This window comes from Chlorocebus sabaeus, chromosome 21, assembly GCF_047675955.1.
Source record: "Chlorocebus sabaeus isolate Y175 chromosome 21, mChlSab1.0.hap1, whole genome shotgun sequence".
Lineage (NCBI taxonomy): Eukaryota > Metazoa > Chordata > Mammalia > Primates > Cercopithecidae > Chlorocebus > Chlorocebus sabaeus.
Genome location: NC_132924.1, coordinates 39,011,265 through 39,035,978, shown reverse-complemented (window position 1 = coordinate 39,035,978; position 24,714 = coordinate 39,011,265). Strand labels below are relative to the sequence as shown.

The 24,714-nt window shown below is 45.2% G+C and overlaps 2 long non-coding RNA genes and 1 other non-coding gene across 6 annotated transcripts; 2 read left to right on the top strand and 1 right to left on the bottom strand.

The window, feature by feature from the left end:
* The first annotated feature begins 10,176 nt into the window (after positions 1-10,176).
* LOC103226388 (uncharacterized) lies at positions 10,177-17,531 on the top strand. Of its 4 annotated transcripts, none has more exons than XR_012090343.1 (3): positions 10,177-10,307; positions 11,432-12,520; positions 12,939-14,366. It is a non-coding gene; the product is annotated as an uncharacterized lncRNA (long non-coding RNA). The 4 variants fall into 4 exon arrangements; XR_012090342.1 differs by lacking the exon at positions 10,177-10,307 and adding an exon at positions 16,865-17,531 and having other exon boundaries at positions 10,386-12,520; positions 12,939-13,023; XR_005242452.2 differs by lacking the exon at positions 10,177-10,307 and having other exon boundaries at positions 10,386-11,684; positions 12,486-12,520.
* LOC119626342 (small nucleolar RNA SNORD93) lies at positions 12,577-12,650 on the top strand. Its single transcript, XR_005242519.1, has one exon. It is a non-coding gene; the product is annotated as a small nucleolar RNA SNORD93 (small nucleolar RNA).
* Positions 15,849-16,899, bottom strand: LOC140709660 (uncharacterized). Its single transcript, XR_012090344.1, has 2 exons — positions 16,795-16,899; positions 15,849-15,973 (listed from the first exon to the last, which is right to left on the bottom strand). It is a non-coding gene; the product is annotated as an uncharacterized lncRNA (long non-coding RNA).
* Positions 17,532-24,714: the final 7,183 nt, after the last annotated feature.

Genomic DNA, 24,714 nt, shown 5'->3' with positions numbered 1-24,714 from the left:
AACAGAAGGAAAGATTCTGGGTCCCTTTGCACCAATTCTGAACTGTTGTGTGAGAAAAATGAGATCTCTATTTGGTTAAGCCCTTGTAGTCAGATTTTTATTATGTGTAGCCAAATGCAATCCTGAATTGGTTCTAGGAATGATAAAAGTGAGACTATATCAATTAGGTGGCCACTGTGGCTGGTGCTCACTTTTGGACAGTGCTTTCTTCCTCTTGGGCACCTATAGTTGTCTGCAGAATTTGGAGCAATGGTAGCACAGTGGAGTTTTCCCCAGTTCAATCATGGGCACTTAACCATTTAAGTGGGGGCATAAGCTGCACCAGACGCAGTGCTAGGTGCTGTGAGTACAAGCCTCTGCCCTCATGGCACTGATGTTCTACTCAGGGAAGAGGAACAAAAACAGACATACAAACAAGAAAAGGAAGTTAGGGCACTGTGAAGAGAAAAGCAGATTAAGGAGGACAGGCATGTTGGGTGAGATGAGGGGAGTTGGCACTTTATACGAGGCAGTTCTAACATGATGTCTTGGTCGACTTGGGCTGTCATAACAAAGGACCACAGAAGGGGGGCTTACATAACAGAAACTCTCTCACAGTTGTGAAAGCTCAAAGTCCAAGATCAAGGTACCAGCAGGGATGGTTGCTGGTGAGGCCTCTCTTCCTGGAGTACAGGCAGCTGCCTCCTCTCAGTGCCTCACATGGTCTTTCCTCTGTTCATGTGTGCACGGGGAGAGAGAAAGACCTCTGGTATCTCTTCCTCTTCTTATAAGGACACCAGTCCTGTTGGATTAGGGCCCCACTCTCAAAACCTCATCTAACCTCCCTAAAGGCCGAATCTCCAAATACTGTCTAGTCAGTCACATGGAGGGTTAGGGTTTCAACCTATGCATTTTAGGGGAACACAATTCAGCCATAATAGGTGGCTTATGACTGGAGACCTCAAGGAAGAGACAGTGCAGGCCAAAATGAAACCTGGGGGAAGAGCATTCTGGGCAGAGGTACAAAAAGTGCTAAGACCCAGAGGCAGGCATGTTTGCTACATTCAAAATATAAGAAGGAGGCCAGTGTAGAGGGAGCACATGTGAAAAGGACAGAGTGTCAGGAGGTAAGACAGACAGCAGATGGAGTCCACATCATGTGCAGCCATGTAAGCCGCTGAAAGGGCTTTGACTTTACACTGAAAGAAATGAGAGGCCACTCAAGAATTCTAGGCAGAGAAATAACATGATCACACTTATGTTTTAAGAGTTCACTCTGTCTGTTGTGTGGAGAATAACCTGCAGGTGCAAAGATGGAAGCAAAGCACCAGCTAGAGAGCTGTTAAAATCATCAGGAAGGGAGACCATGGAAAGTTGGACTAGGGTGGTTGAGAAGAGGTCAGATTTGGGGTTTAGAGGTAGAACTAGGACTGCTGCAATGGACAGATATAAGGTGTAAGAGCAGGAGGGGAGTCTGGGATGCTGCCCAGGTTTCTGCCACAGGCATCTAAAGAATGAAATAGCTATTTAATTCAGTGGGGTTACTGGTGGCAAGATCAGTTTTTGAGGGTGAAAAATCAAAAATTCAGTTTTGGATAAGTTAATTCTGAGATGCCTTTTAGAAACCCAAGTGCAAATGTTGAGTGGGCAGTTGGAGAGATGAGTCGGCAAGTCAGGAAATAGTCTAGGCCTGTGACAGAAATGGAAGATTCATCAAATAAAAATGTCATTTCACACCGTATGACTAAACGAAGTCATCACCTAGACAGGAGTAGATCAAGGAGAGCAGAGATCTGAGGACTGAGCCCTGGAGAGCTCTGCAGTAAAAGGTGGGCAAAATGAAAAGGATCCAGTCATAGAAGCAGAAAAGAGGCAGGCAGGAGGTTGGATAAAGACAGAGAAGATGTGGAGACCAGGAAGCCAAATGAAGAGTGTTTCAAGGAGAGGGTGATCACACAACTGAGATGAAGGTTCACTAAGGCAAAGACCAAAATCACTGCTGCCCTCAAAAAGAGCTGTTCTTATGGAGTAGTGGACTGGTGTATTACTTAGCTACTGCTGTGTAACAAGTTACCCCAAACTAACAGCTGAAAGCAATAAACTTTCATTATCTTCCAGCTTCTATTGGTCAGGAATCTGGGTGTGGCTTGGCTCATGGTCTTCCACAAGGATAGGATCCTCACGTTGGCTGGGGTGAGAGTGGTCTCAAGCTCGACAGGAAGGATCTGCTTCCAAGTTGCTCATGTGGCTTTTGGCAGGGCTCAGATCCCTGTTGGCTGCTGGCCTGAGATACCTATTCCATGTCAAGTGGGTCTCCCCATAAGGCAGCTCACAACAGGGCAGCTTGCTTCCCCTAGAGCAGTGGTACCCAAACTTTTTTGCACCAGGGACCAGTTTCTTGGAAGACAATTTTTCCACAGACCTGTGGGGGTTCGGCGTGGGGTGGGGTGGGGAGGTAGTGATGAAACTGTCCCACTTCAGATTATTAGGCATTAGATTATCATAAGGAGTGTGCAACCTAGATCCCTCACATGTGCAGTTCATCATAGGGTTAGCACTCCTATGAAAATCGAATGCCACGGCTGATCTGACAGGAGGCAGAGCTCAGGTGGTAATGCTCACTCACCCACCGTTCGCCTCCTGCCGTGCTGCCCGGTTCCTAACAGGCCTTGGACTGACATCAGTCCGCAGCCTGGGCGTTGGGGACCCCTGCCCTAGAGCAAGGAATCTACAAGAGAAAGAGAGGCAGCTCACAGTGGAAGCTATAGTCTTTTTCAACCTAATCTTGGAAGTGACATCACATCACCATTTTTTTTTTTTTGAGACAGGGTCTTGCTCTATTGTCCAGACTGGAGTGCGGTGCTACAATCACAGCTCACTGCAACCTCCAGCTTCTGGCTCAAGTGATCCTCCTGCTTCAGCCTCCTGAGTAGCTAAGACTACAGGTTTGTACCACCACACCTGACTAATTTTCTAATTTTTTGTAGAGTTCTCACTATGTTGCCCAGGCTGGTCTTGAACTCCTGGCCTCAAGCAATCCTACTGCCTCAGCCTCTCAGGGATTACAGGTATGAGACATCACACCCAGCCCACATCATTTTTATTTTTTTTTAAAGACTTCATTTTTTAGAGCAGTTTTAGGCTCACAGCAAAATTGAGCAGAAAATGGGGAATTCCCACATGCCCTCATCCCTCCTCCACACAACCTCCCCTACCATGATATCCCACACCAGCATGGTGCATTTGTTACAGTTGGTGAAACACTGACACATCACTGATAACCCAAATCCATAGTTTACATCAGGGTTCACTCTGTGTTACACATTCTACAGGTTTTGACAACTATATAATGACATGTATCTACCCTTATAGTGTCATACGGAATAGTTTTACTGCTCTAAAAATTCTCTCTTCAGCTGGGTGTGGTGGCTTGCACCTGTAATCTCAGCTACTTGAGAGGTTGAGGTAGGAGGATCCTTGAGCCCAGGAGTCTGAGGCTGTGTGAGCTATGATCTCATCACTGCACTACAGCCTAGGTGACAGGACAAGACCTCATCTCTAAAAATAAAAAAAAAAATAAAAATCCCCCTTTCCACTTATTCATCCCTCCCTATCCCCAGCCCCTGGCAACTACTGATCTTTTCACCATCTCCATAGCTTTGCCTTTTCCAAAATGTTAGTTGGAATTACATAATATGTAGCCTTTCCAGATTGGCTTGTTTCACTTAGTAGTAGGCTTTTTTTTTTTTTTCTTTTTCCCCTTTGGAGACACAGTTTCACTCTGTCACCCAGGTTGGAGTACAGTGGTGTAGTCTCAGCTCACTGCAACCTCTGCCTCCCTGGTTCAAGTTATTCTCGTGCCTCAGCCTCCCTAATTAGCTGGGATTACAGACATGCAGCACCACACCCAGCTAATTTTTGTATTATTAGTAGAGGCAGGGTTTCATCATGTTGGCCAGGCTGGTCTCGAACTCCTGACCTCAAGTGATCCACCTACCTCGGCCATCCAAAGTGCTGGGATTACAGGTGTGAGCCACCGCACCAGACCTTTTTGGGGTTTTTTTGTTTTTGTTTTTGGAGACAGGATCTCACTCTGTTGCCCAGGCTGGAATGCAGTGGTGCAATTTTGGTTCACTGCAGCCTCAACCTCCTGGGCTCAAGTGATCCTCCTGTCTCAGTCTCCTAAGTAGCTGGGACCACAGGCACCCACCACTATGCTGGGCTAATTTTTAAATTTTTTATAGAAATGGAGTCTTGCCATGCTGCCTAGGCTGGTCTTGGACTCCTGGGCTTGAGTGATCCTCCTGCCTCAGCCTCCCAAAGTGCTGATATTACAGGTGTGAGCCACGATATCTGGCAAGTAACAGGGCTTTAAGGCTCCTGCATGTCTTTTTGTGATTTGATAGAGCATTTGTTTTTAGCACTCAATAATATTCCATTTTCTGGATGTACCAGAGTTTATCCATTCATCTACTTAAGGACATTTTGGTTGCTTCCAAGTTTTGGCAATCATGAATAAAGCTAATACAAACATTCACATGCAAGACTTTGTGTCAACATAAGTTTTCAACTCCTTTGAGTAAATACCAAGGACCACAATTGCTGGATCTTATGGTAAGAGTTTGTTTAGTTTTCTAAGAAACCACCATACTGTCTTCCAAAGTGCCTGTACCATTTTGCATTCCCAGCAATGAATGAGGGTTCCTGTTGCTCCACATCCTCGCTTACATTGGAACAGTTGGTGTTTTGAATTTCAGCCATTCTAGAAGGTATGTAGTGGTATCTGAGTGTTGTTTCAGTTTGCAATTCCCTAATGACTTACAATGCTTAGCATCTTTTCTAAGATGCCACCCCATCACTTCTGCTGTGCAGCCTGGACTCAAGGAGAAGGGATTCTACAAGAGCCTGAATAGCAGGAGATGGGGATTTTTAGGAACCATCTCAGAGGCTGCCCACCACAACTGGATTCAGATGAGAATGGAAGAGAGGCATTAGAGACAAATATAGACAACTCTTTTGAGGAGTTTTGCTGTAAGGAAAAACAAAGAAATAAGTGGTTCATTGCAGAAGGATATGGAGTTAAAAAATGTTTGTATTTTATTTGTTTTATAGCAAATCTGATCATTCTTATCAATTAAGGTGATATATTTGATATATTTAAACATCTAACTTATTCTGTTTTATACTCTATTCATGTATTTTCTAGAAGTATTGTGAACAACAATGCTCAGGTTTGGAAATAACGAATATGTTGGGATTTTGTTAAACAGGCTATTTTGTACTCACATGAGGATCAGAAACAAAAGGCTATTTTGTACCCATGTGGGGATCAGAGCACTCATATCCCAAGGCTTCCAGGATACTCACATGTGTACCTTCTAATTGCTGAAATCAGCCACATGGGTTTATTGAAGCAGATGAAACCAATATGCTTCGGCAAGGGCAGACATTCTCTCTTGGCTTGAAAACAAGCCTACAGCTGCTTGGAAAAGGCAAGCTGTTGGGCAGAGACCTGCTCATGGCAAACAGCCCAATGACCCCAGTTAAAATGTTACCCAACTGGAGTGATCATTTAAATCATAAATAATGTCTGTAGTTGCTTCATATTCTGACTCTACACTGCAACAACACACTAAAATCTGCACTACACACAGACACAAGAGTAAATGAATAGGCCAATTCGTTCATGAAAGCAAATGTCTGAAGTTAAGTCTATCGATAATATGTGAGTCTTAGATCTTCCTGGGGATGAGGATCAGGCAACTGTAGGATATGGGGAGGGTGAAAAATAATGTACTTTCCCTTCCTTTCACATTCAGAACCAACCCAGACATAAGACATGGAATGGAAATTAAGGTGCTAGCTTTATTACTGTTCAGATTGTGTCTTCAGAGCTGAGACACGCTACTCCCCATCCCAGTCTAGACCTTGGGCCATCATTGCCTTATGCTGGTTTTGGGCAGTGAGGGAAGAAAAGGGGAGTGAATCATCATAGCTGCAGCCTTCAAATAGATGTGTTTCTTTTTTAAGAAAGATGAGCCAGTGGATGTCACCTGCCAACAAAAGTGACGACCAAAAATTTAAACTGGGTAAAATGCAGGATTATGTTATTGCAGGGTTAATGAGAGACTTTTTTTTTTTTTTTCTTTTCTTGAGACAGAGTCTCACTCTGTCACCCAGGCTGTGCAGTGGCACGATCTTGGTTCACTGCACCATCCACCTCCTGGGTTCAAGTGATTCTCCTGCCTCAGCCTCTCAAGTAGCTGGAATTACAGGCACCCGCCACCATGCCTGGCTAATTTTTTTGTACTTATAGTAGAGATGAGGTTTCACTATGTTGGCCAGCCTGGTTTTGAACTCTTCCCCTCATGTGATCCACCTACCTCGATCTCCCAAAGTGCTAAGATTACAGACGTAAGCCACTGTGCCTAACCGAGAGACACTATTTTTAATACTGTTTTGACCATCAAAAAGCACAAAAGTGGAAGGCCATGTTGGCTCACACATGTAATCTCAGTGTTTTGGGGTACCAAGGCAGGAAGATTGCTTGAACCCAGGAGTCAAGACTAGCTTGGGCAACATAGTGAGACCCCGTCTCTACAAAAAACAAAAAATAAACAAAATCAGCCAGGCATGGTGTCACGCCACCTGTAGTCCCAGCTACTTAGAAGGCTTAGGCAGGAGGATTGCTTGAGCCCAGGAGGTCAAGGCTGCAGTGAGTTATGATTGTGCCATTGCACTCCAGCCTGGGCAACAGAGCAAGACCCTATCTCAAGAAAAAAAGAACAGCACAAAAGTTAAGTCAGTGACACTTATAATGTCCCCAATTGACTGACTGTACACTGAGCTGAGAAAACCCTCAGTGGCTTCCAGGATTATGTTATTGCAGGGTTAATGAGAGAGACTTTTTTTTTTTTTTTTGAGACGGAGTTTCACTTTTGTAGCCCAGGCTGGAGTGCAATGGCGCGATCTCAGCTCACCACAACCTCCGCTTCCCGGGTTCAAGTGATTATCCTGCCTCAGCCTCCCGAGTAGCTGGGATTACAGGCATAGGTCACCACACCCAGCTAATTTTGTATTTTTAGTAGAGATGGGGTTTCTCCATGTTGGTCAGGCTGATCTCAAACTCCCAACCTCAGGTGATCCACCCGCCTCGCCCTCCCAAAGTGCTGGGAGAGACACAATTTTTAATTCCACTTTGACCATCGAAAAAGCACAAAAATGGCAGGTCACAGTTCACCCCACCCATTTCCCCTAGTCCCATCAGAGAAAATAATAGTCTGCACCTGTTCACACTGAAAACAGGGGACAGGCAGAGGATGGAAGCCAACAGGACAGTTTGCATGATTTCAGCATTCACATTAGCACAGAATTGTACTGAAATTCCTTCCTTCTCTGGAAAGGAATGAGGAAAGAATAAGTAAAAGGCCCAGGCCATTGGGAGAAGCTCCTCTACAGAAAAGCATGGGACTGGGGGAAAAGGCTCCCCACCAACAGCAGCAAAACAAGCCAGGGAAGTGCACAACGCCTCCCAATGCCCTGGGATTCCTACTCTCCAAGCACAGATGCTCCTCAGCTTATAATGGACTTACATTCTGATAACCCCACTGTGAGTTTAAAATACGGTAAGTTCAAAGTGCATTTAATACACCTACCTACCGAACATCTCAGTCTACTATTATCCCATTAGCCTAGTCTACTTCACAAGTGCTCAGGACACCTACATTACACTGCTGTTAGACAAAACAATTGAACACAAATCCTATTTTAGCATAAAGTTTTGAATATCTCATGTAATTTATTGAACACTGTACTGAAAGTGAAAAACAGAATGGTTGTATGGATACTTGAAGCACACTTTCTACTGAGCTACATATTGCTTTTGCACCATCACAAAGTAAAAAAAAACCAAAAAACCATAAATCAAACCACTGTAAGTCAGGGATGTCTGTAGTTCACCACATATGTGAAAGACAAGTCAAATGGACAGCAAAAAAAAGGAAATTCAGTAGGTTTTATCAAGCATTTAAAATGTGCAAAGCCCTAGGCCAGCTACTGGGAATACAGGAATAAATCCACGAACTCAAGGTGACCCAAGGAAGCTACAGCTTGGGATAAAACCCCACTACTGTCCCATTATCAGCCTTGAAGAGTTTTATGGTATGAATATTGAACTACTTTGGGAGAATAATCTCTTTCTCTGATAAAGATATTTAGATAAGGAGTTTTTTCCCCCTTATCTAAATATATTCTAAGCATTTACACTGAATTCGGGGGATTCAGTAGAGAAGGAAACAGAGTTGTCATGGAGCCTACATTGCATCATCATGACAACTCTGCATGACAACACCCTAAGACCAGCTCCACCCACCAGAGAAAAGTCCTAGATGATCTATTAAAGTCCCCTGCACTCTATTATCCTGTGATTTTTCTGCAACTTTCTTGGCCTCTTGGCTTCTTTGCTCTCCTAAATTTCATGCAGTATATGAGTTTCCTGCTGGTCATGCTACACTCATTGTTCTATTAGGTACCTCTTCCTTCTGGAAGCCTTTCCTGTGGCCTTAGCAGGCTGGGCTTTGTGGCTTTATGCTGTGCCCTTGGCACTCTTCATGGGCTTCTATCGGTGGGTGAATCTCGTTTTATATTCCTTGATCTAGGGCAGGGGAAATTTCTCATTGAACTTCACACCTTCCAACACCAATCACAGTACCTGGCATAGAATAGGCACTCAACAAGTATTTGCTGCACTGAGCAATCTGTAGGAGCCAACATGGAAAGTTTTCCCTTTGCCCTCTTAAGGTTCACTTAAAAATCAACTTGCAAAAGGCAGATTAATTGGAGAAAAAGCATATAAATGTATTTAATGTGCATACCCGGGAGCCTTCAAATGAAGACCCAAAGACACAGGGGAAATTGTCCATTTTTATGCCTAGGTTCAACAAAGTATGGGCAGTGACGTAGAAATGTGATTGAACAAAAAGGGTATGATCTAAGACTAATAGAGGGAGAAAACCCAGCAAGGCCTGTCTGTCTAGATTCTTCTTGGCCTCTCTGAGCATGCACTCTTTCCTTCTGGGTATGGGACAGGACTCCCTCTGGAATGGGGGTCTTATGACCTATAGTCAAACAAGGAAGTCAAATAATGTCTTTATGGCCAGATTTTACACAGAACGGCAGAGGGAAAGTCCCCACAGTCATTGTATTAATTCCCTAGGGATGCCTTAACAAAGCACTCGGTGACTTGAAACAACAGAAACGTTTTGTCTCACATTTCTGGTAGCTGGAAGTCCAAAATCAAAGTGTCAGCAGAAGCAAACACCAAGCTCCCTCTGAAATCTGCAGGGGAGGGTTCTTCCTCGTCTCTTCCTAGCCTCTCTCTGGTGGTGGCTGGCAATCCACTGCATTCCCGGGCTTACAGCTGCATCACTCTGATCTGCCCCTGTCTCACCACATATTCGTGTGCTTCTGTCTGTGCGATAAGGATATCACTCATGTTGAATTAGGAGGGTCTACCCCAGTGACCTCGTCTTGACTACATCTCTAAAGACGCAGTTCCCACGTTAGGTCGCATTCACAGGTGCTGGAGGTTAGGTCTTCAATATGTCTTTGGGAGTGGGGACACAATTCAGTCCACAACACTCATGTTCTGTATGGAGTGTGGCTTAGGCAGCCAGCCAATAGACTGTTTATTTTACTGCAGTCAAAATACCTTCTTTCCTTTCTCCTCACAGTCCAGTGACATAGACGAGCTTCGGGGGCAAGACATTTGCAGGCCGTGGCCATCATTCTAAGCATGCAGCACTCCAGGTATCAGGAGTCCTCCCCGTGCTTCAACCCCTCTTCAATGAGTTTGCACCCCCGACCTCCGCTAATGTCCAGATCTTTTAACGGGAGCCAGTCTTCTGCTACGTAATTAGACGAGTCTTGAAATAAGCACTCAGGAGCGTGGCTGAAGACTTTAAGAAACACCAGGCAAGGGAGGTGAGGGGGTACCAGAGACACCGAACATTATTTGAGTGGCAGGAGCTTCCTCTGACCTTCAACGAGGTAAAGAGACATCACAGCCAGCGACAGTTTGGGGCAGATTCCTCAGACTCGGAGGCCGGGGCAAAGTGGGAGCCGGGACTGTGTAGGGTGGGGGACCCAAGGCGGGGAAGCCCCGGGCCGCCGGCAGGGGGCGCGCGAGGGCCTCCGGGCGACCCGGGCGGGGCGGGTGCTAGGCCGGGAGGGACCTTCCGGCAACTTTTTGGTTGGTGCCGCCCCGCCCAGGCCCCTTTTAAACTTGATCTCCGCAGTCCTCTCCCCTTTCGGCCGCGACGCGCGACTGGGTAAGTGGGCTCCGACCTTCTGGACGCGGGAGCCGGCCACGTGGCTCCGGGGCTACACCGTGCCCTCCCTAGGTGCGCCCCCGCCCCTCGCTGCCCGCCTCGGCCTCGGCTCGGCGCCGCGGGGAAGCCTCCGTTAGGGCCCCTCGGGGTGGGGGCGTCCTCATGGCGCCTGGGCCCTGCGTCCCGGGTTAGGACGGCCCGTGTCCTTATGCGCTTGAAAGGGCCACTCCCTTTCCTCGAGGATCCCACCCCCACTCAGCAGAAGCTGCCAGGCGCCGGTCACCTCGCGTGCCTGAGTCCCTGCAGTCCACGGATCCGGCCTACAGGCAGCTTTTAGTCCTTTTTCAATTAAATGATTGCATTTTGAGGATCAAATTACGACCGCAGGCGGAGGCGCCGAGCCCCGGATGGTCTCTGGGTTCTTGGCGCACTCTGGGCTCCCGCCTGCCCAGTGGCTGTGGCCGCTCGGACGTAAGCCTATTTAGGAAGTGAGTGACATCTGATGTCTGAAGCGCTTTAAGTTTCCAAGCGGGGCAGTGTAATAGCGGGGTTAGCAAACACACGGAGGTCACTTCACTCGCGCAGCCACCCCCCTCCGCCACCAGTGCCGTTCAGTTGCCACTGGCCCGCAGTCGGGTAATTTAAAGGCTTTGACGGACGAGTCTTGCTGGAGCCGACGCCTGCAGTGAGTTTACAGTAGAATGCTGTGAGCCCTAAGAGGGCCTGCGGTTTCCTCCCCAAGATCCGCTTTTTCAGGAATGGCCAGAGCGTTGTTACAGCACAGGATCCGCTTCCAGCGTTTAATCAGGGTGTGAGGAGGCCCTTCTTGGTTTTCTGTCCTGGGAAAAGTCTGAACTACTGGGCTCTGACTCGGACCAGGACAAGGTGTTGAATGCCTAACTTGTCTACTAAGGTGTTGAAATACGCAAGGCTGCCCCTACAGAACGTTTGTCTGGGGGACAATGTAAGTTTTTGGAGCGGCTCTCTTGAGCATCGGTGAGCATACTAATTGTTCATTACTGATACAAATTGCCATATAAAAGGACACTTTGCGAATTTAGTAAAATTGATAAAGATCTAAATTTACATTTGAGTCAACATATGAGTATTTGTGGCTATCATAGGTACCACAGTTCTGCTGAAATGTGAAGCTCGTGGTTCACGCGTTTTCCTCAGTTGTGAAAGATTTGTTGCCTTTTTGATGAAACCAAATGGGACCCATTTTACCATGCTGTAATGAGGAAAGCTTGTGCATTTGCAGCCTAGGTTCTAGGCACCTTTTTTCCAGATAGGCCCAGAGCATGGACAATTTTCCCTCCCTGGAATACCTCCAGCTGTAGCCAAGAGCCCTACAGGCAGCACAGGAAGATAGCAGTGGTAAGGCTTTGTTTTACAATTGCTTTAGGTGTTGAGATTCCTACTGAGCCCATTTTATTTTTATTTTTTTGAGTCAGAGTCTCGCTCTGTCACCCAGGCTGGTGTGCAATGGTGCAATCTCGGCTCACTGCAACCTTGGCCTCCTCGGTGGCTGGGGTTACAGGCGTCCACTACAACACCCAACTTTTTTTTTTTTAAGTAGAGACCGGGTTTCACCATGTTGGCCAGGCTGGTCTCGAACTCCTAAACTGGTGATCCGCCCGTCTCGGCCTCTCACAGTCCTGGGATTACAGGCATGAGCCAGCGCACCCGGCCCACCAATTTTTTACCTATTCAGTTAAAACTGTGAGAGACACCATGTCAAGGAAGCAGTGTGAGCTAGCATCTAAAGATTGTGAAAACTGAGCGAGTGCCCAGGACTAGAAACTTCTCAGCCCCCTGAAGTCAGCCTCAGGGTAAGCAAGTTTAGTAGTGCTTCCTTTGATTTTTAAATCTGGAAGGTTTCAGTTTTTCCTAGACAAATATTGTTGGGATAGTGTTTCTTTTCAAAAATGGATAGCATTCAATGCTCATCAATGGGAAGATAGTGACTCCTGACCATTTTCCTCCTAGCTGGAAACTACAGAAGACTCCCAAGTATCAGGAAATTTGGAGGTTGTAGCTTTGTACAGGAATTATATACAGAGATAGCAATTTATTTACTCATTAAAGGTAGCTAGTGGATAGCCACGATAAAGACCACTCCTTAAAAAACAAAATTGCATGATATTCTTAACATTGTCTTTCACTTTTTTTAACCAGGCTTGGTGGAGTTTCAAGATGCTAATGAACTTAAGGTATGGGCCAAGTGGAAAGAATTTGGTTTAAGTTATTAATAGTTGAATTGAAATCCTGGCCAAGGATGAGAACTCTAATCTGATTTCATATGCTTCTGCTGTGATGGATTAAAGGATTTACCTGAGGCCAACTTGGTATGCAGGAATGTATTAAATGGAATCATACCACCCCCCCTTTTAAAATCATACTTTTGGTAAAAAGGGGAAAAAGCTCTTGGTAAATGGATACTACTACTAAGCCAAGAGAAAAACAGGAGTTTGAGTAAAAACATAAATTTAGATGTCACAACATTACTAAAGCAACAATGTGTAAGATATTGGGGGATTTTATTTATTTACCTGTAGTTTTTGTAAACATAGTCTAGACAGTACTGTATTTTGCTATTTAGTAATACCTACTGTGATACTTCTTTTACAGGTCTGGCGCTTGAAAGAATCAGTGAAGCTTTTCAAGTAGAGGAGATATATTTGAATATGTAACCTTTAGTATCTACAGAACACAGGTTGCTTTTTTTTTTTTTTGGTCCCTTTCATAGTGGTAGCAAGGGTGAATTTTGAGATGGCCCCAATCTATAGGAGTATTATCTGACAGTTTGCAGGCACAAAACTGCCTTATCGCTGAGTGGATCCTGTAGAAAACTTCTATGCAATTCAATTCTTTTTTTTTTTTTTGCAAGCTCCACCTCCCGGGTTCACACCATTCTCCTGCCTCAGCCTCCCGAGTAGCTGGGACTACAGGTGCCCGCAACCATGCCCGGCTACTTTTTTGGTATTTTTAGTAGAGACTGGGTTTCACCATGTTAGCCAGGATGGTCTCAGTCTCCTGACCTTGTGATCCGCCCACCTCGGCCCCTGCAAAGACAATTCTATTATTTAAAGTAGTTTTTCTATGAAACAGCTGTGGTCTGTAATTTGACAGTGTTAATAAAACATAGCAATACCTTCATCATGCTTAATCATGGTTCACATGCTCTACAATGATATGACTTAACTCTAAAGATTGTAAACACAATTTCACTCTTGTTGCCCAGGCTGGAGTGCAATGGTGCAATCTTGGCTTACTGCACCCCCCACTTCCCAGATTCAAGCAATTCTCCTGCCTCAGCCACCGGAGTAGCTGGGATTACAGGCGCGTGTCACCACACCCAGCTAATTTTGTATTTTTACACATTTTTGTTTGAGGTGGAGTCTCGCTGTTGCCCAGTCTGGAGTGCAGTGGCGCAGTCTCAGCTCACCACAACCTCTGCCTCCTCGGTTCAGGCAATTCTTCCACCTCAGCCTCCCAAGTAGCTGGGATTACAGGCTAATTTTTGTAGAGATGGCCATGTTGGCCAAGCTGGTCTCGAACTCCTGACCTCAGGCAATCTGCCTGCCTCAGCCTCCCAAAGTGCTGGAATTACGGGGGTGGGCCACCATGCCCACCCAGTATATTCTTAAATATTACTGTTGAGCCATATATATGACAGTGGTGGACTTTGAATGTCTGCACATCTGTAGTAAAATGCAATGCTACCTTCATTTTTTGTTGGTATGCTAAAGAAATTTTAAAGTATCTCACTTTTTTAAAAATTGGTTTGTGTATTTTATGTGTTTACACATTTTTCTATAGTACTGTAGATCATTTTAGTGATGAAATGTGATACTTTCGACAGAAAAACAGGTCAATGAGTTTTGGGATCAAAAAGGGGTTGATTACAAAAGGGCAGGAGGGAATTGTTAGTGATTCTGCAGTTCTGCATCTTGATAATGGTGTGACTACGCATTTGTTGACCTTAACAGGATGAATTTTACTGAATGTAAAATCATACTTCAATAAACATGACTTTAGCCCTCCTTGGCATTTCAATGGTGCTTCCAGTGAAATCTATGGCAAGATGGTTTGGGGTCACTATTTACATGAACTGCCAAGTTGGAAGAGCAAAAATACATCAAAATCACTCTTGGGACATAAGTCACAGAAGTGACTCATCCACACAATACCTGAGGAGCAGGACCAGACGGCAGTTGTGTATTGGCACGCTCATCAGTGCTGCAAGTTTCCCTTCTGGATAGCAACAACTGATATAACCACTTCACAGCAGCATTTTAAATCTCACCTGTGATGTGTCCATTGTAGTGGGCATGAGATAGCAGAAAGTGGGATATGGAAAATCTGTTGCCATGTGCCACTCCAAATACTACTGTGGCTTCCCTGCAGCATTGCTTTCCATATTGACTTTTCCATTTCAAGAAAGCTTAAGATGTCCTTAGCAAATACTGGCTAACCAAGAAATTTGAGAAATGAAAGGAGGCTGAGTATTGGTCTTGGGTTGAAACGGGTTGATGCAGCATAAGCCACATGGTTGACTGAAAAGCTGGCTAAAAAGAGCCAGTCTGCATTCCTTGTCCTCATTCCCTTGGAGTAATCAAGGGTGCTTCTTAAAAGGGATAGATTCAAGTATAGCTTGTGAGACATTGTTCTTTTCTCTATTTGGTAGGTCTAACCACAGGGCCTGTTGAGCCCTGCCCTGGTGACCAAGAGCATTTTCTGACATGAACAGAGTTGTGCCATCTTGCCCATATGAGCAAAGTTCTTCAGACGTCCCTTATGATTCTAGGTTTGATACCTTCCCTGCCACTCCCCCACTACCAAATCCCCTTACCCTATACCCTAGCAGTGTAGAGTTGTCCAATATAGAACCTCGGTTAAACATAGCATCACCCAGGAAAATGGGATGAGTGGTTGCAGTCGTACCACAGTTCTGTAGTGCCTGCCTTAGTACATTGCGTGTCTACGTGTTTAGCAGAGCTAAAAGCAGGAATGGACTATTAAACTACCATTCTTTTGTGCTCAAGTGCCATGAAGAGAAGCAAACCTGGAGTTGAATGAAATGTTTTCAAAGAGGGCTTCCAAGTGAGGAACTTGGACATGTGAATCTTTAATTATGACTATAAAAGAAATTGTGATTGGAAACAGAATTTTTATGCTAATGGTTATTTCACTGAAAATAGAAAGTCTTATTTAAGAACTGGTCACCAAACCTCCCCGGATAGTGACGTAAAACCCAGTGTAACAATTGTGGCATTGACATGTCAGTTCATGTAGATTGAGTCACAATTTGATTTCGAAAATGGCCATATCCCATTTTGTCTTACTCTGTGGTGTTCCTAAGCACTTGAATACAAATAGATTGTTTCCTAAAAGTAACCAAATCTTTGTAGTTCAAGTGAATATTCCAGACTAAAGTATGTGTCTTTTTGAAGGTCCTTAAGCCTTAGATGTTTAATTGTAATTTGGCAAATATTTGCTGTTTTGTTGTGTCAAGTCCCATGATACAGACAGTTCTTACCTTTCTGGAGCTTTCACACTGTGACTCATTTCAGTATGTAAGTCAGAGCCAGTTTTAATAGAATGTTCCTTGGTTGACTTCTGCTGTTGTAAGGAATCATTTCATTTTGTGTCTGGGTCAATATCTGAAAGATTAAATTATTAGGGCAAGCTGAAAAATCTAGCGCCCCCCCCCCAACATTCCCAAAATAATTTAGGGTGGTTTATAACAAATATCAGCAACAATAATTAGAAGCAGATAAAAGCTCAGCAAGTAGAGGGCAAGAATAAAAAACTAAGCCGTTAGATCTCATGCTGTAGTCTGCAGCCAAGTTGACTGAGCTTCCTAAGAGCAAAGAGCCAGAACTGGCAAGTTAGTAATCAGGCAATTGTCATTATTTTCTAATGGAGGAGGGGAGGGGTCATGTGCATTCCAAGCTCCTTAAAGCCGAGGAGGCAGCTTTCTTTCCTTCATGATCTCAAATACTCCACTCTGAAGGAAGGAATGGAACACAGAACATGTCTGCATAACTAAATGGGGATCTAGCGAAAGTGGAGACTGCCTCTGGAGCAGGGAGGTGAGTTCACAGATCAGATTCTGTGAACAGATAGCCAGAGATGTGTTTGAAAGGCTTACTTTTATTTTGTAGTAGAAAAGATTGTCTTTCCATCCCAGCACTTTGGGAGGCCGAGACGGGCGGATCACGAGGTCAGGAGATCGAGACCATCCTGGTTAACATGGTGAAACCCCGTCTCTACTAAAAAATACAAAAAACTAGCCGGGCGAGGTGGCGGGCGCCTGTAGTCCCAGTTACTCGGGAGGCGGAGGCAGGAGAATGGCGTGAACCCGGGAGGCGGAGCTTGCAGTGAGCTGAGATCCGGCCACTGCACTCCAGCCTGGGCGGCAGAGCGAGACTCCGTCTCAAAAAAAAAAAAAAAAAGAAAAGATTGTCTTTCCAAAATTTACCTTGTATTCATAAACTGGAAAGTTCTGATGGCAATATTTTGTTATAAAATTGTCATTAATCACAATCCAGGATTATGCCACCATGACTAGAAGACCCCCTAATGGAGTTTATCTGCACTGCAAGGAGCCACTTGTCTCGGAATCATCCTCTGTTGATATCTGCATCTCCAGGACAGCTCCACACCAATCTGTTTCAAAGACAAAGACAAAATCCGGTCAAATCAGTTTGATGTATGTTTCCGGGAACAGAGTCGAATGTTGTAGCTGATGGAATGGAGTCTCATACCATTGATTTTTGCAGCTGGACAAGTGCCCTGCCCTGTTACTGCCACTCTTTAAGGCAGAATAGAGCACACTGTATAATTTATAGGCCTCTCAGTGAGAAATACGTGGAACTATGGGAATCAGAATCTAAAACTGCAGTCCAATGGGGTAGCCACTATTCACATGTGCTACTGAGCACCCAAAATGTGGCTAGACCAAGTTGACATGTGCTGAAGGGTGAAAAACATTAGGAGTGTAAACTATCTCAATTTTATATTAATTACAAATTAAATGTTTTGAATATATTGAGTTAAATGAAATACATTTTTAAATGATACCTGATGTGTATTATATTTCTGTTGGACAGTACTGATCTAAAACAGTTGATTCACCATCCAGTAGATAGAAAGGTATTGCTGTTTTACTATATATGACCTTCAGGGAAAAGAATAAAATTAGCACTTGAAAATGCAAAAGTTACAGGTAAGCAGCTATTTTTTGAAGGGCAGAAAGTGCAGGGGTAGTCAGCACTACTTAGATTTGACATAAATGCTACACTCAAGCTGCTAGAACTTCTGGAGATTTTAAATGAAAGACTTCAGAGTGTATTTAGTAAACACTCTGCTATGCCCACTCTGCAAGCATCTGTGTGTTCATTAAAATAATCCAGAGCAGGCCAGGTGCAGTGGTTCACACAGTGGCTCCCACCCAGCACTTTGGGAGGCCAAAGCAGGCAGATTGCTTGAACTCAGGAGTTTCAGACCAACCTGGGCAACATGGCAAGACCCCATCTCTAAATAAATGTAAAAATTTTTTTTTTTTTTTTTTTTTTTTTTTTGAGGTAGAGTCTTGCTCTGTCACCCAGGCTGGAGTATAGTGTTGGTCTCAGCTCACTCCAACCTCCACCTCCTGGGTCCAAGCAATTTTTCTGGCTTCCGATAGCTGGGATTACAGATGTGCACCACCATGTCTGGCTAATTTTTGTACTTTTAGTAGAGACGGGGTTTCACCATGTTGGTCAGGCTGGTCTCAAACTCCTGACCTCAAGTGATCCACCCACCTCGGCCTCCCGAACTGCTGGGATTCCAGGTATGAACCACCATGCCTGACCCTAAATTTTTTTAGGTAAGAAAAAAATGAAGAGCAAAAGGATTCGGTATGCTACATTTTGTCAAAATGCAACTTCCTTAATGAAAAACTATATGAAGGATAGTTCTAGTTTCTTGATCCCTGATCTAGTTGTGTGTGTACTAAAGTGTCTTTCAGGGTTTTGGTTTATTTTTATTTTTTCTTAATGGAAGGGGAGAGACTGTGGGAAGTGGCACCATAAATATTACCTTATATAAAGCACTCTTTTTAAAGATTACCTTATGTTAAGCAAAATGTTCCATAAAATTCTCCTTTTCCTGTCTTCACTTTGTGATCTAAAAAACAGGTCTGTGTAAATTCTCCTTTTGTAGTTTCCTTGCTACTAACAATGACATTTTGTCTTTTTCTGTTTAACAGTAATTGAATTATTCCCTTAGTTTTCACATTTCTCTTAAGTAGTTGTTCTTCAATGAGATTACTTGGACTCTGGAAGGGGAACATCATACACCAGGGCCTATTATGGGGAGTGGGGAGGGGGAGGGATGGCATTGGGAGTTATACCTGATGTAAATGATGAGTTGATGGGTGCTGACGAGTTGATGGGTGCAGCACATCAACATGGCACAAGTATACATATGTAAAAAACTTGCACGTTGTGTGCATGTACCCTAGAACTTAAAGTATAATTTTAAAAAAAAAGAGAAAGAAAAAGAAATGAAATAAACAGTGGTAAGGCAATAGGTTCAAAAGAGCATACTATGTTATAATCAGTCACAAAACATATTTTAAAAATCAGTATGATCTGTGGTGACTCAGCTAAAATTCACTGAAAGCAACTGAAAAGGAAAAAAAATAGTTAAAACTGAAGAAATAAAGAGAAAAGAGACTGCATTTTAGGAAAGACAAAAAAAAAAGCAGTTGTTCTTAATAGTGACTGGGGCCGGGGGAAAAATATGTCCCCCTCAGGGTGGACAAACTGGGAAAAGAACCAAAATCCCACACCCAATGAATTGAGACCAGACATCATTGACCACACTCCACCTCTCTAATTTTAACATTGAGCAGAATATTCTGACTAATTTTATTTATTTATTTATATAATTTTTTCAGAGATAAGATCTCACTCTGTTCCCCAGGCTGGAGTGCAGTGGCACCATCGTAGCTCACTGCAGCCTTAAACTTCTGAGCACAGGCAATCCTCTTGCTTCAGCCTCCTGAGTAGCTCAGACTACAGGCACGTGCCAACATGCCCAACTGATTTTTTAAAAATTTGTAGAGATGGGTTCTTGCTATGTTGTTCAGGCTTGTCTCAAACTCCTGGCCTAAAGTGAATTTCCCACCTGGGTCTACCAAAGTGTTAGGATTACAGGCGTGAGCATAGCACCCAGCCAATACCGACTAATTTTAAAACCTGAAGAACAATAAGAATCTGAAAACATTGAGTTATTATATTGGCAAAAGCAAAACAAGCCCCTTCAAGATGTCTGGGGTGGAATCTCTGACTTTGGCTAATGAGTATGCCAGGAGTCAGACCCCTTTCAAACTCTGGCTAGCACCACCACTCCCAAGATACATTTAATGCAGTTGATGCTTTTGGCAAAAGGCAATGACACAATTGCTCTCAAATGTAGCAAAGCACCAGGTAGACACACAGCAGCAACACAGGAAAATCACTGAAAACAGTATGAGATGGTGCCAGTGTTCCCTGAGCTCTGAGAAGCCAGAGGTGCTGCCTACCTCTTAGGTTAAAGGCATCCAAATGCCTTTCATTGTCTTATTTGCATGGACATTTTTAATCTTATACTTTCTTGCATAAAAATAAAAAAAGTACATTTTATGCCCTATGGTTACAAACAGTTTGGAGATGAGACCAGCATGCCAAACTGCTGGGGCTGTGGGGCCAGCATGATGAGGATGAAGTGGATGTGGTCTGATATGGTCTGGTTCTGTGTCCCCACCTGAATCTCATCTTGAATTACAATCCGAATTGTAATCCCCATGTGTTGGAGGGGGGACCTCGTGGGAGGTGATTAGATCATGGGGGCAGTTTCCCCCATGCTGTTCTCATGATAGTGAGTTCTCACGAGATCTGATGGTTTTATAAGTGTCTGGCATTTCCCCTGCTGGCACTTATTCTCTCTTCTGCAGCCCTGTGAAGAGGTGCCTGCCACCATGATTGTAAGTTTCCTGAGGCTTCCCCAGCCATACAGAACTGGGAGTCTACTAAACCTCTTTTCTTTATAAATTACAGGTGTGGCTTTCTTAGCGTGAGAATAGACTAATACAAGGTCCATAGATTGTTCAGGGAGCACTGCACACCGTCCACAGCCCCTCACTCCACTTCTGAAACACTGTCCCAAAGAAGCTGAGTCACAGTGAGGGTAAAGGCCCAGAGGCCAGCAGGGCAGCAGTGTAGGCTACGAATGAATCTGAATAGAAATCAGAAGACCTTAGTGACAATTCTGGCTCTGGCATTGACTAGCCCTGTTGCCTTGGGTGCCTTTTTGTTGCTGTTTCCTCATCTGTGAAATACGAATATTTCAGGTGCGATCTCATTGGAAGATTCTATGACAGTATTATTAAAATGTGTAGCCCTGTACCTGGACATCTGTACATGGTAGTAACTGTCATAATTTGTGACATTATATTTATCTTTTATGAATCACCATCACCATTATCTCAGATGCACTCTAACTTCATTTAGAGGTATTTATTTATGCCCCCACTTCATTACAAAAATGTTTAAGACACGTTTAAGACAAAGAGAAAAGATTGAGCTTCCAATCTGGTTCTAATTCTAGATGTTTCCTCTTCCTTTCCTGGTTTAGCAGAGAAAAAACTGGCCTCCTTTTTTCCCCATGCCCCCAACCCCCTTCAACCACATGAAGAGGTGCTATTTGATTACACTTCAGAAGCAGGCTCCAAACCTACTGTGCAGGCATCAAATAGGACAGAAGTGAGCTGTGGCAATGACCAAGTCCTCGCATGACAACATCTCCCCTGGGGCTCTCGTGCCTGCTCCCAAGGGACCCACTCCCAGCTTCTGCCTGCCTGATTGGTTTCTCAGCCAGCTGAGCTTCTAGATTCTCCCTGAGATCCACCTCCGGCCCTGCCAAGGCCTCCTGGTTGCCTCTGTCCTGATCCCTGCACTTAGCTCTGAAGAATAATTTGGAGATAATGTGCTGTGTCCTCCAGTGTCTGCCTTTGCAGAGTACCAGACAGTCCCTTTGTCCTCCCGGGCTGCTCCAGCCACCCTGCTGGGGCTACCACATGGAGGTCTAGATCAGGTCCCCCATCCTTCATCCTCCTCGGCTGTCCTGACCACTCTGGCTGGCCTCCATGTCTCTCGGGGCTTGGCCTGCGAAGGACCTCGATTCACTCTGGACTCTGACCCAGAGTTTGCCTGTAAAATTCCCACTTGATCTTAGCAAGCAGTGCTTACAAAGTTAGGAAGTATTTGTAAAATGCCGCCATGGTATAATGTGAAGCGCTCAAAGAAGTCAGGGTTAATGATGCACTGAGAATTATTTCTAAACTGAGGGCATAAAGAGTTACAGTTCAATTTTAAAATGCAAAGTGACTCAATGCATCAAATCTTACTGTAGCCAAAGTACTGTAACTTAGTTTCCATCAGAATGGAAATAAGTAGTTACTGAGCAAACAGCTGGATGAGCCCCCTGCTTGGTGATACACACTGAATACCAAGGTAGGCCTCAGGTCACCTCTCCCAGGGAGAGGCTCCATCATCACAGCCACCAGGCCCAATAGTGCTAGCCATGCTAACAAATGAAATGATTCATGATTTACAGCACTGGTGCCTTTTTTTTTTTTTTTTTTTTGAGAAGGAGTTTTGCTCTTGTCGCCCAGACTGGAGTGCAATGGCGTGATCTTGGCTCACTGCAACCTCCACCTCCCAGGTTCAAACCATTCTCCTGCCTCAGCCTCCCGAGTAGCTACACTTACAGGTGCCACCATTATGCCTGGCTTTTTTTATTGTGGGGGGGGGGAGGACAAAGTCTCGCTCTGTCAGGGTGCAGTGGCATTATCCTGGTGTATTTACAAACCTTGAGCTAGACACAGGGTGCTGATTGGTGTCGGTCCCTTAGCTAGACATAAAGGTTCTCCAAGTCCCAATAGACTCAGGAGCCCAGCTGCCTTCACCTAGTGGATCCGACACCGGGGCTGCAGGCAGAGCTGCCCTCCAGTCCCATGCTGTGCGCCCGCACTCCTCAGCCCTTGAGCAGTCGATGGCTGGGGCGCCACGGAGCAGGGAGCGGCGTCCCCATCCGGCGGCGGGGGAGCCCACGGCGGAGAGGAGGGCTGGGACATGGCGGGCTGCAGGTCCCGAACCCTGCCCCGCGGGGAGGCGGCTGAGGCCCGGCGAGAGAGCGGTGCATGGGGGCCAGCAGTGCTGGGAGACCCGGCGCAACCTCCGCAGCTGCTGGCCCGGGTGCTAAGCCCCTCACTGCCTTGGGTCGGCGGCGCCGGCTGGCTGCTCCGAGTGCTGGGCCCGCTGAGCCCGCGCCCGCCAGAACTGGCGCTAGTCTGTGAGCGCTGCTCACGCCTCTTCTTCCACACCTCCCGGCAAGCAGAGGGAGCCCGCTCCGGCCTAGGCCAGCCCAGAGAGGTGCTCCCACAGTGCAGTGGCGGGTTGAAGGGCTCCTCAAGCGCTGCCACAGTGGATGTCGAGGCTGAGGAGGCAGCGAGAGTGAGGGATGTTAGCACATTACCACCTCTCATCACTACCCACCCTGCACCCCAGACCTCACACAGCAACACTTGTGAAAGCCACCAAAATTGTAACAAAAATATGATGACAATGAGGACAAGTCTTTCCTCTGAGAAAGTTCTGTGCTAAACATGTTACCTATGGAAATTGTTTCAGTGTATCCTCTGATTTCCCTGATAAACTACCGTTATTCTTATCCCCATCTTATGGAAAAGGAAATGGTGACATGGAGTTTCGGTAACTTGCCAACATCATCAGACAGTATGGCCCTGGGGCCTGAGCTTTATCCCTCATGAGTGTTGAGAGTGTACTGTGTTTCTGCTGGGCACTGTGCACATGCCTGTAGTCTCAGCCACCAGGGAGGCTGAGGTGGGAGGATTGCTTGAGCCCAGGAGTTTGAGAAGAGTCTGAGCAACACAGCAAGAAGCCATCTCAAAAAAAATAATAATAGGCCGGGCGCGGTGGCTCACGCCTGTAATCCCAGCACTTTGGGAGGCCGAGGTGGGCGGATCACGAGGTCAGGAGATCGAGACCATCCTGGCTAACACGGTGAAACCCCGTCTCTACTAAAAATGCAAAAAATTAGCCGGGCGAGGTGGCGGGCGCCTGTAGTCCCGGCTACCCGGGAGGCTGAGGCAGGAGAATGGCGTGAACCCGGGAGGCGGAGCTTGCAGTGAGCCGAGATCGCGCCACTGCACTCCAGCCTGGGCGACTGAGCCAGACTCCGTCTCAAAAAAAAAAAAAAAAAATAATAATAATAATAATAATAATCCAAATATCTTGCAGAGTAAAACCATAAAACAAAAAATTAAAAGATTTCTATGACTCTGGAATCCTCATTCTGGATACAAAAAGAAAGCTTACTTACTGCAATAGAGAAAACGCCAAGTGTCTCTTATACTGAATGTTTTTCCGGATCGCAGGCACTGCAGTGAGCTTTGGTGTTTTCCAAATGTGATCATTTCCTTTGTGTCAGTAAGAGCCAAATTATCCTAGTAAACGGGAGTTGCTAGTGGACTTTTATTTTTTCGTTTTGAGCTAAATACTTTAATGTAATATAATGTGAATTGCACAAATTTTAAATGGCTAATCTGTTCTTCAGTTTTGTGCAATTAAAGACTAGAAGTGCAAGTCAAATACCCCAATAAAGGATAATCTACCCATCAGGTACCCAACTTAAAGTATTTTAGAGGCTAGATAATCTCTAGATGAAAGAATAGGTTTTTAAATCATTTGGAATTAGGAGCACAGTTTTTTTCTCATATATGCATATTCCATCAAAGGAAGGAGACTCCCAGGCTAGCTCATGGTTTTCTAACCTCATTAATTGAGGCTACAACATTCTTATTTCCTCTCTCCCAGTATTTCAAAGCTTCTGTAGACCAAGGGGTTTTGGGTCACCACAGCAGAAGTCAGGAACACCTTCCCCAACCCCATGGTCCCACCCCACTGTGGCCTCAGAGATTAGAAGGTGAAGCTCTGAGTCCTAGGAGGGCAGGGACCTTGCTTCAACTCAGTGCCTGGGGTAGAGAATGTGGTGCATGGAAGAGGTGTGGGAAGGGCTGGTGAATGAGGGGGGGTTTTGATCTACAACTTCCACCACTCACTGCCACAGTTTCCGCTCTCCCCACCCTGTTTCTAGCCTGGGGGTGAGGAATCCCTGGCTCTGAGCTGTGGCCTCAGAAAGGGGCTTTGCAGGTGGTGACTTTGAATTGAGGAGGAAGGAAAAGGCTCAAAGAAATGATGTTTTCTTGGCAGAAACCTGATTGTGGGGATTCCATGTCAAACAGCATGGCCCAGTCTCTTCACAGGTTGGGAATCTGCAGGTCTAATCACTA